At 42.4% G+C, this 13330-nt stretch overlaps 1 pseudogene; it reads left to right on the forward strand.

Annotated features, from left to right (window-relative positions):
• The first annotated feature begins 2513 nt into the window (after positions 1–2513).
• LOC117186412 lies at positions 2514–4456 on the forward strand (annotated as a pseudogene).
• The last annotated feature ends 8874 nt before the right edge of the window (positions 4457–13330 follow it).

Consider the following 13330-nt stretch of genomic DNA (forward strand, 5'->3'; position numbering starts at 1 on the left):
TTAAACCATATGCTCAAGAATGCCGGTGCACACTCGAAGATGGTGGCCATCTTTATTGAGGGTCTGGCCAAGATCAAACTTCTCCAGAGCCACGCGAATGGTTTTAAGATTTTTTTGTATAATAATAACGCAATAATAATAATATAATCAAATGGGAAAGTTTTGAAACATCCGCCATACATCGATGCATTGAACAAACATCGATGTTTGATTTTGACAACATCAATGGACATCGACATCGATGTTTTCATTCAAATTTACATCACTAGTGTGGTATTCGCAAGTGTTATATGTTTTAATAAACTTTAACTAACTTAAATAAAAGGCTGGCCGCTGCTTTGGCAGAGAGGTCGGTGTCAGCACCGTGCATAAATGTATATAATATACATATAAGTGGATATGTATGTACATATATATGGCCGTTCTGCGATCCACTCTCATGCGAGGACACGGACGATATCGATGCAAGAGATGTGGCTTAAACCATATGCTCAAGAATGCCGGTGCACACTCGAAGATGGTGGCCATCTTTATTGAGGGTCTGGCCAAGATCAAACTTCTCCAGAGCCACGCGAATGGTTTTAAGATTTTTTTGTATAATAATAACGCAATAATAATAATATAATCAAATGGGAAAGTTTTGAAACATCCGCCATACATCGATGCATTGAACAAACATCGATGTTTGATTTTGACAACATCGATGGACATCGACATCGATGTTTTCATTCAAATTTACATCACTAGTGTGGTATTCGCAAGTGTAATATTTTTTAATAAACTTTAACTAACTTAAATAAAAGCCTGGCCGCTGCTTTGGCAGAGAGGTCGGTGTCAGCACCGTGCATAAATGTATATAATATACATATAAGTGGATATGTACATATATATGGCCGTTCTGCGATCCACTCTCATGCGAGGACACGGACGATATCGATGCAAGAGATGTGGCTTAAACCATATGCTCAAGAAAGCCGGTACACACTCGAAGATGGTGGCCATCTTTATTGAGGGTCTGGCCAAGATCAAACTTGTGAAAATGTGAATGTGAAAATTTGTGAACGGGCTAACAAAATCATCTCTAAGTACTTCACTAGTCATGTAAATAGCCAATAGCTAAACCGGAATACATGTGCTCATACTGATGGAATGCCTCTCTTTCAACAGGTCGAACAAACACACGTCCCACAGGTACAGATACACTCCGAGGAGAGGATTCGTTGCGGAGGTTCTAGTAAGTTCCGAGGAGAAGTTTGGATGCGGAGGTTCAAGTACGCTCCGAGGAGAATATTCGTTGCGGAGGTTAAGTTTGCTCCGTGGGTAATATTCGTTGCGGAGGTTCAGGTACGCTTTGAGGAGAAGTTGGGATGCGGAGGTTCAAGTACGCTCCGAGAATATTCGTTGCGAAGGTTCAAGTACGCTCCGAGGAGAATATTCGTTGCGGAGGTTCAAGTTCGCTCCAAGGAGAAGTTGGAAGGCGGACGTTTAGGTACGCTTCGCAGCAGCAGCCAAACCATGAAGCAAATATACAAGGTGGTCTCGTCGGTAAAAGTGAGTGAGACGGCATATGTTGATGTGGATTAACCCTTAACAGGCCCCTGGGATTTAAAATTTCCTATTATAATACAAAGAGTTGCACTTTTTGTTTATAGTTTTATTCTTATTAATTTTGAATTTGCAAGCAAACGGATGGATATTTTTTTGTTAAGGTTGTCGGCCTCAACCATTTCCTCATTTGCATTTTTATTTACATTTATTTATATATTTTCACACGCCAAACTTACTCTGTTTGCGTGTTCGAATTGACGAAACCATCTTTTAAACTTTCTTCCTCTCTCTCCGGCACGGCGTTATCAATCAATTTCTTCCTATTATAAGTCTGCCGTTTGTTAGGAGCAGACTTCCTTCATTTTTTGTTGGGGGCACGTAAGGGCGAAAACTTTATAAAAAAATTCGTCCGCAAACAACCTTCCACATCAACAAGCAAACACGCACGATAAGGGACGACACGAACGAACTTCGGCTCCCGACGAGACCTATTTAGTCATTCACAGTCCAAAGATAATATTAATAGAATAAATAAAACCGTTTTTAGATAATTGAAACAAAAAATTTAACTCGATTAGCATTTTGCGCTCAGCTTGCATCGAACCACGCGACTATCGATATGTTATACAAATTATTCATCTGTTGAAGTCCGGAACGTTCGAAAGCTTTTCGCTGGCTTGGGTCCAAAACAGACAAGTGAAATCAGTTAATAACCAAGGCAAGCCAATAGCAACAGCAGCAGCAGCAGCAGCATCATCATCAGCAGCAGTCGAGAGAAACTGGTTTCTGTAATTAGCATGCACGTTTGATCGCTGAATTATGATTAACGTTTTCATTTCGCAGAATTTTCTGTTTTCGTCGGAGTCTGCTTTGTATTCAAGGGGCCATCGAAAGTATTGAAAATCGTTAAGACCGACCTGTCACGGAGGCAGATGACCGGATCACGGATGGCTTCTTCCAATTGAGCAGTAGTCACCCTCAGCCTGTTTGCCCTCCTGCTGACGCAAGGGAGCGTTGATGTTGTGGATGCGTGACGTAACCAAGGCAGCAACCAGCGCAAAACATCATCCTCATCCAGCTCCAATGGTCATGTGACCCAGCCCAGCTACATCACGAACGGACATGCGGCCGGCAACTCGCATGCGGACGTGGCCAAGCTGAGTTATCCCAACTACAACTCGCAGCCGAATCGGCCGAATGTGAATGCGAACGCGAATCCGGCTTCGGCTCCGGCTCCTCAAGCTGGCTGGAATGTGCCCCAGGGTCCGCCACCCGCCTACTCCGCCTCAAATCCCGTAGGCGGCGCTAGACCAAATGTGCACGAGCAGGCGCCCTCCTATCATGCACCCAGCTATGGGGCAGCTCCGCCAAGCTATGGAGCAGCCACCTCAAACGTCCATCAGCCTATCACGGCCACCCAAAACCATGGCACCCAATATGCCGGAGCACCACCCGGAGCCACGTACTATCCATCGGGCGGACACAATGGCTACCCAAGCAATCTACCAGCCGGCGCCACCTACTATCCCTCGTCGGGACATATGCCCATGGGCGGGGGCTATCAGCCGGCAGCCGCACCGCCGGGGGCCACATATTACCAGGCTGGCTCTGCTCTGCCTCCAGGGGCCACCTACTATTCGCAGCCACCCCAACAATCATCATCATGCCTGGGCTTTGGTAAGTTCATCTCTCTCTCTATCTCCTCCACTCTAATACGGAAGCTTTTCTGCAGGAACGGGTCTACTTGCTGGTGGATTGGTGGCGCTCTGCTTGGCCACGCGTTGACCCCCTCCGGTGGCAGCTCATCGCAGCCAGCTGCAGCTGCAGCTCCTGCAGCTGCCGGTCAGGACCGCATTATCATCATCAACAATGGAGTGCCGGTGAATGCCAGCGACGGCACCACAGCTATCAATGCAGCTGGAGTAGCTGCAGCAGCACCAGCACCAGCACCAATGAACACGACCCAAGATGCCCAGCCAGCTGCAATGCCAGCTTCCATGGCGCCATTCAGTCCGGAAACCTCCAATATGACCGTGCCTAATTCGGCAGATGGAGTTGCAGCTCCACCGCCACCCGGTGGCATAATTTGTGTGCCCACCAAGGTCAATGAACAAGATCCGGCCGACAGAGCACCAAGATGATTGAGGTGTAGAAGATCGCCTGCTATCCGGCGCCTCCGCCACCGACGGCAGCACCCGGCGAAGGACCTGCTCCATTGGCTCCCATGGCAGCGGCCCAACCAGGGTCTCAGCAGGTGCAGACACCCCCGGCGGCCTCCTCATCGATGGACGCAGCCCTCAAGTCCAGCGCTAGCGGAGCCTCACTCCTGGCACCTGGTGGTAGCCTGGGCCTTTTGCTGGTTGCAGTCGGTGCACTCGCCATGCGTCTGACAGCTCCAGAACTTTCCAATTCGTTTTAAATCCTCTATTATCCGGTTTTAGTACCATTAGTCACTCCACTGTTGAAATGATTGCCGCAGGTTACCCAAGAGTCTGTTTACGCTGGCCAAGATCGATATTCCAAATGCGTTATGGTCCCGCTCGCCATGGGCGTGGACAAGTGACAAACAGCACGTGTTAATTGGGTGAAAATTGTTTATTTATTGCGTACCCTCTTCAAACTACAGCAGTCAGTGTTCAGCGACATCCCGTCTTAGTATTTCCAGCTTATTGTCTCGATATATTTATATATAAATATGAACTTATACATAATGTATACCCAAAAACCGTACCCATTTACGTGAAAGCGCGTTTCCTTAACTTAACCCTCGATTGTGCCTGTGAGCCTAAGATCCATTCAGTCGTCTCTCAACAACGAATCTCTCACAAGTTTGAACCAAAAAGACATTCGAATATATAATACCCTTTATTCTCAAGTAACGAATTATGTAAGCAAAAAAAAAAAAAAACGAAAGTACTAAGTACGGCCCTAAAAGGGTTTGAATATTTTTCTAGAATTATAATTGCTGCACGTTTGGCATGTGTCTGTACTTATTCGACAATCCTGGCCGTTGGCCTGGACACCGAGTCGACGGACAGTATACCATTGTCAGTCGTTTACCATTCACACACACATGCCGCTTGTTTTTTGTGCAGTTTTCCCCCCTTCGGAAAATGTTCGAAAAGTTGAAATTCAGTTAAGTTTTTGGGCAAGCTAAAATAATACATAGAAAGAAGAAGAAAGGAAAAAAGTGAAAAATTAATGGGAAAAGAGAAAAGTACTTTTTTGTGTTGTAAGTTGTGCCAAGTACTGATAACGTTTAAGGTGTGATAAACTCGTTTTTAAATTTAACAACTATTTAAACTATAAAAAACTACTTACTAAAACAAAACGACAAAAACAAAAAAAAATGAAAATTTATAAACAAAATCTACTATTATTATTTAACGACAACAAAAAATGCTTTTGATGTACATTTTATACACAAACACCTAAACACTCTCAATCACACACACACACGTGCCAAAAAAGTACCACACACTCAAACTCATACACAGACACACACCAAACCACAAAAGTACTTTGACAACTCGATTCAGGAACAGCAGAGGAAGAAGACCAAATGAACCAGAACCACAACTTCAACCAGAAAAAAACGACCAAAAATTTGCTTTGCCATCACAAGATTTGACAAGATTTAATTTCGTTTGGTTTTTTTTTAAACGTTTTCTAATAATTTTTAATAACTAAAGGCAGTTTGTACTGTTTAAAAGATGATGAAAAAAAGAAAAAATGGAAACTCTATACAGAAGAAGCTTAAAAGGAATACCGATGGGAAGTGAGTTGAAAATGAAAGCGCAAGGCAGGGGAATACTTTTAAAAAAGGCATATTTATGTAAGATTAATAATAATGTATCGTTTAATAGTGTTTTTCGGAAAAGAGTACAAAGTGTATGATTTAAGATGTGCAATTAATGAGTCTGTTCTTCCGACTTTTTGTTCAACTTTCTGCTTCTACTTCCAACAACCGACTCCCGTATCGATAACCCCTTATCGGTTAGGTCTTTTAAACGTCGGTTAAGTCTGGTTATATCGGTTAGGTCTTATCGATGGTATCTTAAGTTCAAATGTTAATTTAGATGGGATAGTGCTAACTGCTTGATACACTGTCCTTTACATTCGGCCCTCCTGCTCATCTTCATCTGTCCCAGATGATAATATATCATCGTTCTCTGAGACAAAACGCCATAGCTTCATATTGTCACTGCTCGTTGCTGTGATATTTGGCCCCTCGACTTGAGCAACCTTTCTGACGTCGTAGCGACCGTTCCGCTTTACCTTGGTGACTTCATATGGGCCTAGATACTCGCTGGCCAACTTGCGTCCTGCGACGAACTGCGTCCTCTTGATCGCGACCATGTCTCCTAGTCTGTAGCCGTGCTCAGGTCGTCGTTTTTTATCATAATTGCGCTTGTACACCTCTTGCGCCTTCTCAATGTTTTGTTTCGCTTGGTCACGCAGTTCTTGGCGCTCGTTGTTAAACTGCGTAACCAACTCCTCGTTGAGCACCTCCGATAGTCGACTTTCAGCTTGTCTGTGCATCTTTGTCCCAAACATTACCTCGAATGGCGACGACTTCAACGTAGAATGCACATGCGAATTAATCGCCATCTGGACCTGTGGCACATGCTTGTACCACTTCGTTGACTCCTGAGCTGAGAGCTTTGCGATGATACCCAAAATTGAACGGTTCACCCGCTCAATCTGACCGTTGCCTCTCGCCACACCTGTCGTTGTACAAACATGTTCGACTTTGTTCTCGTTGAGAAACTCGCTGAATGCGTTGGATGTAAACGCTGCTCCTCTGTCGCTGACTATGCGCTTGGGAAAACCAAACACAAATGACCAATCGCTCAGCCTCTTCACAACTTCTTCGTGACCTGTTGACTTAGTTGGGAACAGCCACACAAACTTGGAGAATGCATCTACCACAGCAAAAATGTACTTGTATTGCTTGGCTGTCGCATCCATTGGTCCCAAATTATCAACGTGCAGCGTGTATAGTGGTGTGTCACCCTTGTCAATGCAATGAAGATAGCCTTCTTGTTTGCCCAACTTTTTGCTGAAAATTATACAACTGATACAATTAGTAATCAACTTATTTACTTTCCGTTCAACGTGCGGAATCCAGTATTGCTGCTGAACTGAGTGCATTGTCTTCGCTGTGGAGAAATGACCAACTTCATGCGATCCTTCAATGATTTCCCTTTCCATCTGCCTTGGAACCACCAATACGTCATTGCCATTTACAGATTTGAAGAGAAGACCTCCTTTAAGCTTGTAGTCTTGATATGGGTGCTGCTTCAGGATCTCAACTGTGGCTTTGATGAAATCGTCATCCTGCTGTGCTTTCTTTATCCGAGCTGTTAGCTCCGTCGTCACGAACATGCATGTCTGCGGAAAACGACTGAGACAGTCCACGTGTCTCATTCTGTCCCCTGGGCGGTGTACTGCTTTGAATGTAAAGTCCTCCATATACAGAATCCACTGGGAAACTTCTCTGGGTATATCTGCTTTCGTTTTTGTCTGCTTAAACGCCGCACAGTCAGTGGCAAGATCAAATTTGATTCCCAACAGGTAGTGACGAAACTTCTTGAGTGCGAGGTATGCAGCTTTGACCTCCAAATAGTAACTGTGACGTTTGGACTCAGCTTGTGTAGTCTTTTTACTCCAATAGTAAATCGGGTGGAAATTGCCATCAAACTGCTGCAACAAAACTGCTCCGAAACCTTCTTTGGATGCATCCGTGTGGAGTTCCGTTGGCGCTTCTCGTGAGTATATATGTAATACAGGTGCGATTACAAGCAGATTCTTTAAGGTTTGTAGCGATTGTTGCTCTGCTTCGCCAATGTTGAAAACTGCTTCCCTCCTGAGTAGATTCGTGAGCGGCCGGGCAACTTGTGCATAGCCAGGGATGAACTTTCTGAAAAAGCCTGTGAGTCCCAGAAATGCTTGAACTGCTTTAATGTCTTTGACCGACTGACAGCTGCTGTCTTCTCTTTGCCGGGCCAGATTCTCCCGTCCTCAATGATATGGCCCAGAAAGCTAATGCGTGGCTGCATGAAGCTACATTTCTTCCACTTGATCTTTAGGCCAAACTGCGCAGCTGTCTCCAGGACCAACTTCGTCTTCCTCATGCATACTTCGGGCGACGCGGCGTAAACAATTATGTCGTCCATATAAAGCTGCATAATGTCAGAGTTGATTAATTCTTGAAAAATATAGCTTACGAACCGAATGAACGCAGCTGGCGAGTTCTTGAATCCGAAAGGCGCTTTATTAAACTCGAATAATACCTCCTTTGTGACGAAGGCCGTATACGACTTGCTTTGCTCTTCCATAGGCACATGGAAAAATCCGTTTTCAAGGTCCATTATGGTAAGCCGCTTAGCCGACTGCAGCTTTTCCAAGACTTCCTCCATGATCGGGACTGGGAAGCAGTCCAGCAATACCATGCTGTTTAACTTCCTGTAGTCTACGCAAACTCTAAGTGTACTATCTTTTTTCTTCACGACGACAACTCTGCTCGCTACATTTGAAGACGACTTGCGCACGATTCCTTGCTCGATCGATTCTTCGACTTGCTTCTTTACGGCACTGGCTTCGTCTGTTGATAAACGACTCGGTGAGTGATGAAACGGCTTGATTACTCCGTCGGGAACTATCTTCAGTTGGATTGGAGACTGCTTTGCAACTTCTGTGGGCATTTGCTAACTGTTTCTTATCATCTGTTCAACGTCTTTTCGATATTGCGGCGGAGCTACAAAGGATGACTCTTCAGTTACATTATATATAAGAGCATGCTCATCTGTTGGCACAGGATCTGCGTCATGCTTCAAAAACGTGTATCCTTGCATATCAGCGACGAAACGGAACTTTTTAATGAAATCATACCCCAAAAGTGCGTCGAAATCAATCTGGCTACTGGGGACTACTAAAAACTTCTGTGTGGTCTGCAACTTATCCACGGTAACTTCTGCATTAAAGTATCCAACAGGCTTTGTTGATATCTGACCCAGACCGCGCAACATAGTTGTGCACTTCAAAAGTTTAACGTTTTTCATGGTCTTCAACATACTCTCTTTGATTATGGTTACATCTGACCCTGTATCCACAAGACAGTCAACTACAATGCCGTTTATTTGAATTTTTTTCATGCGACTGCGATCCAAAATGACGCGAACTTTATCAACTTTATCAGCTTCATAAGGACAGTTACGCGAAATGTGACCATTCTGATTGCACTTAAAACACTTCGTTTCGGCTTTGCAGTCTTTGCGTCTGTGTTCTCCTGATCCACAGTTATAGCAATATTTTTTTTTACCGCTTTGCCCACTTTGCTGCTTGAAACTCGTTTTATGCTGATCGTTATTGCCCTTCTTCTCCGATATGTTCAAACGATCATAGATATCGAACTCTTCTTTCAAGGCCCTGAAGGTCTTACAGCGATACATGGCATACTTATACTCGTTTCTTATGTCCAGACCGTTCACAATATGGCTTATAACAGCCGCGTGTTCAACATGTCCGACTGCTGCTATTTTTCTCATCTGCAGCAAGTACTCGTGCATCGACTCACTACTCTTCCTCTTTCTTTCTTGCAGCAGCTTATGAATGTCTGCACTGTTATAGCTACATGTGAATTCATCCAATAATACGTTCTTGAGTTCCTCATAGGTGCACACGCATTCAGCTTCAAGGAAAAGCTTAGCTGCACCGGTCATTTTTCCTCTGGCCTGCACATACTTTTGCTTTTCAGTAAGCTCATATGCGTCGGCATTTTTTTCGAATATCTCAAACCATTTTTCTATGGGAACCGATTTTCCATCACAATCGCTCACAACTTTTGTAAAATTATCTGGAGCGATCTTCATTTCTCGTTGCTCATCGCAAAGCAGTTTCAAACTTAGCAACTTTATCATTTGATCAATCTTGTCATCAGTATTGTTTTCTGCATTTTCTAAATCTTCCATCTCGTTTGCACTCGGGCGCGACGTTCCTGGTACAGCTTCTTCCTTCTCTCTCTCTTTCCAGTGCAACGGCGGCGGTGTTTGCATCATTTTGCGGCTCTTTTCGACTTGTGTCTGTGTACCCGACGAGTGCTTGTCTTTTCTGTTTATAAGTGTGTATCACACACAACGAGTCTGTGCGTGTTTTTTCTGCTTGTGTACGTACTGCGCACGGACAAGGCGACGCTGCGGCGCGACAATGAATTTCACAATTTTCCAACCGAATTAAACGACCGATCTTTTATTAAACTCCGTGTCTACTGTTAGGCTCACAGAATTTGGATTGTTCAACTTAATGTTTATAGCCACCAACAACAACTTTACAACTTTATGTAGCTACAAACAACAACTTTAACAACTTTTCAACAATCCTCTTCTTGCATCAGCTTCTGCTTTCTTCTGTTTTTCTTTTTCACACACTCCGAGCTCTGTATTCGACGCGGACGAGCCCCCAAATGTAAGATTAATAATAATGTATCGCTTAATAGTGTTTTTCGGAAAAGAGTACAAAGTGTATGATTTAAGATGTGCAATTAATGAGTCTGTTCTTCCGACTTTTTGTTCAACTTTCTGCTTCTACTTCCAACAACCGACTCCCGTATCGATAACCCCATATCGGTTAGGTCTTTTAAACATCGGTTAAGTCTGGTTATATCGGTTAGGTCTTATCGATGGTATCTTAAGTTCAAATGTTAATTTAGATGGGAAAGTGCTAACTGCTTGATACACTGTCCTTTACATTTATACCCGATACTCAAAATGAGTATTGGGGTATATTAGATTTGTGGTAAAAGTGGATGTGTGTAACGTCCAGAAGGAATCGTTTCCGACCCCATAAAGTATATATATTCTTGATCAGCATCAATAGCCGAGTCGATTGAGCCATGTCTGTCTGTCCGTCCGTCCGTCTGTCCGTCTGTCCGTCCGTCCGTCTGTCCGTCCCCTTCAGCGCCTAGTGCTCAAAGACTATAAGAGCTAGAGCAACGATGTCTTGGATCCAGACTTCTGTGATATGTCACTGCTACAAAAATATTTCAAAACTTTGCCCCGCCCACTTCCGCCCCCACAAAGAGCGAAAATCTGTTGCATCCACAATATTGCAGATTCGTGAAAACTAAAAACGCAGAATCATAGATAACGACCATATCTATCAGATTGCAGAATCTGGATCAGATCGGATCATTTTTGTAGCCAAAAGCAAGGAATCAATTTGCAGTGGCTACGCAGCGCCCGACGTCACGCTCAGACTGATTTTCTGTCTCTCTCGCACGCACTCTTTGTCGTGTCGTTTAATATTAGCGGCGTCTGCCAGAGGAGAGCCATACTGACTTAGTATCGGGTATAACTGTAGAGTTGCGGTGTCCGCAGCAACTCACAACGTTCCCCCTCGTTTTTTATATATGTATGTACATATACAAGAATATTTATATAACAAAGAAAAACAAAAAGATAAAAAGGAAACGTAAAAGTAAAAGAAAAAGTAAAAGTAAAAGTAAAGGAAGAAAATTGAAGAGAGAAAGAAAACGTTTTTAGCGGTACAAACACGAGTACAAATCAAGAGTTTTATTATTATTGTATTTTTTATTTCGAATCTTTTTTTGGTCATCTATATCTATGAGAATCGAGTTTTACATATTTAAATGAAAGTTTTTAGGCCATTACTATACGAGGAAATATGGGAGATTTGTTTTTCAAATTGTTAAGGCACTAAGGCAGGAAGGCAGAAGATAGATAGGGAGGTAAGACAGGAGACAGAGACATTCTTTTTAAAACGCGAAGATAACGATAGCGATAGGGATAACGATGTGAAGCGAGTTTTAACGTAAGCCTAGCCAGCAGCAACAGGAACTTAACGAAGAAAGCCAACTAGACTAGGAGTACAGAACCGTTAACAAAGCAGGAAAGCAAGAAAGCCGGACAGCCGGAAAGCAGAGCAAAGCAGTAAACCAGCAAATAGCCCAGCACGCAAGACGCCTCTCACACAGTGAAATCGACGATAGGGAAACGCAGACACGCAGAAAGAGAGCTAAATGAAAACTAAACTATAATGAAAATGAAGCAAGAAGAAGAATTAAGAAAATAATTATAAATGAAATAAAGATCCGATGAAATAGCATTTGAAAAAGAGATCAGATCATGAAAAAGTTGAATAAGAATAAAAAAAATAAAATACAAATTGGGGGTTATTTTGTTTAGTTTCGAAAAGAAAAAAATTTGGACGCAAAATCCAGCCAGAATCAAGAGCAGCAAAAATCAGGAATACCAGCAAGGACGAAAAGAGTCAGCAAAGTTAGTCAGAATGAAACAAAATGAAAGGAAAATCAGACCCACTCTGAAAGACGTCGCGACACAAAACAACAACAAATTTCCGAGACTGTACCAAACAACTTAGCGAAACGCAGAGATTGGAACAGCGGAACAACAGAAAAAGTAAACACAAAAACAAAAACAAAGTGAGAAAAACAGAAACCGAAAAACATTTTTCAATGCAAACGAGAAAACAAACATGAAATACAACTTTCAACATTTACTATATATTTTTAGCGTTTAAGATCCCATCCCGAAAATGGAAGAGAAATAAACCTATTGTGTCAGACCGTAAGAGAAATGTACTAAAAAAAAAAAACATTAAAAAAGCCCCAAAAAAATAGGGAAACCCAAAAAAAATAATCAAAGAAAAAGCTACAATATTACTACTACAAAAAATAAGAAAACAAAAATCAAGAAATTTTGATACACCCCCCTACACATACACACACACTGAATTCTCTATGTGAAATTCGAAAGGCGGAACCACACTCTATTCGTAAATATAAATGTATAACACAAACACAAACAACAACCACAACAGGAACCAGAAACAGAAAAAAAAAATCTGCTATAGTTCTACGAAAATGCATGAATAATATTATGTATGGCCAATGCATGGAAACGAAACGCGAAACGAGTGGAATGGAGAGGAAATAGGAAACTGGAAACGTACGTTCCTTTTACGAATCGAACCAGAAAACCCTACCCTAAACCGCAGCCCACTAAACTTTGTTTGTTTGTTTTTGTACATTTCAAGCATTTTGAATATATGATATATATTTCTATGTACATATACATATACAGATATATATGATAGTCCTTAGTTTAATACGATTTAATATTATAAATATACCTATATATATTTTTTTATTGTTTCGATTTGTTATAAATTATACACGGTAATCAACTGGAGACTGAGCTACAACATATATTTAGTTACCGTTATGTTTATTGCAAAGATACATACATACAAGCAAACCCAACCCCACCCCACCACAGCCACCTCCCATACTCATCAAGAAATGCATCATTAAAATGATTCCCCCACCCCGTAATCCAGGCCCGCCCAAGCCACTCTAAACTCTAAACCGAAACCCGTAATCTACAATAAACCCATAAATATATACAGTACCTATTCAATATGTGTATAGATGCAACCAGAAACGATATAGTTACTCGTATCATACCCGTTGTGTACTAAGCCGAAGGCATTTGAGAGCGAGAGCGAGAGAGAGAGAGAAGAGGATTGGATTTCCAATTGATTGTGTACCCATAATGGGCATCCTCTTTGATTAACTTTAATTTCATTAATTTGTATCATTTTTGTTGTTGTGTATTTCATTTTGCCGCCATAAAGCCCCCAGAAACCTTAGAAGCCCCTGGATCCACAAGGTCCGTTTTCTCCTAATTACTCCATCCAGCGAAGGGTTGCCTGTGTGATAGTAGTTTATAATTAAAGCCCC

This window comes from Drosophila miranda, chromosome XR (genome assembly GCF_003369915.1).
Source record: "Drosophila miranda strain MSH22 chromosome XR, D.miranda_PacBio2.1, whole genome shotgun sequence".
In the NCBI taxonomy this organism is placed as follows: domain Eukaryota; kingdom Metazoa; phylum Arthropoda; class Insecta; order Diptera; family Drosophilidae; genus Drosophila; species Drosophila miranda.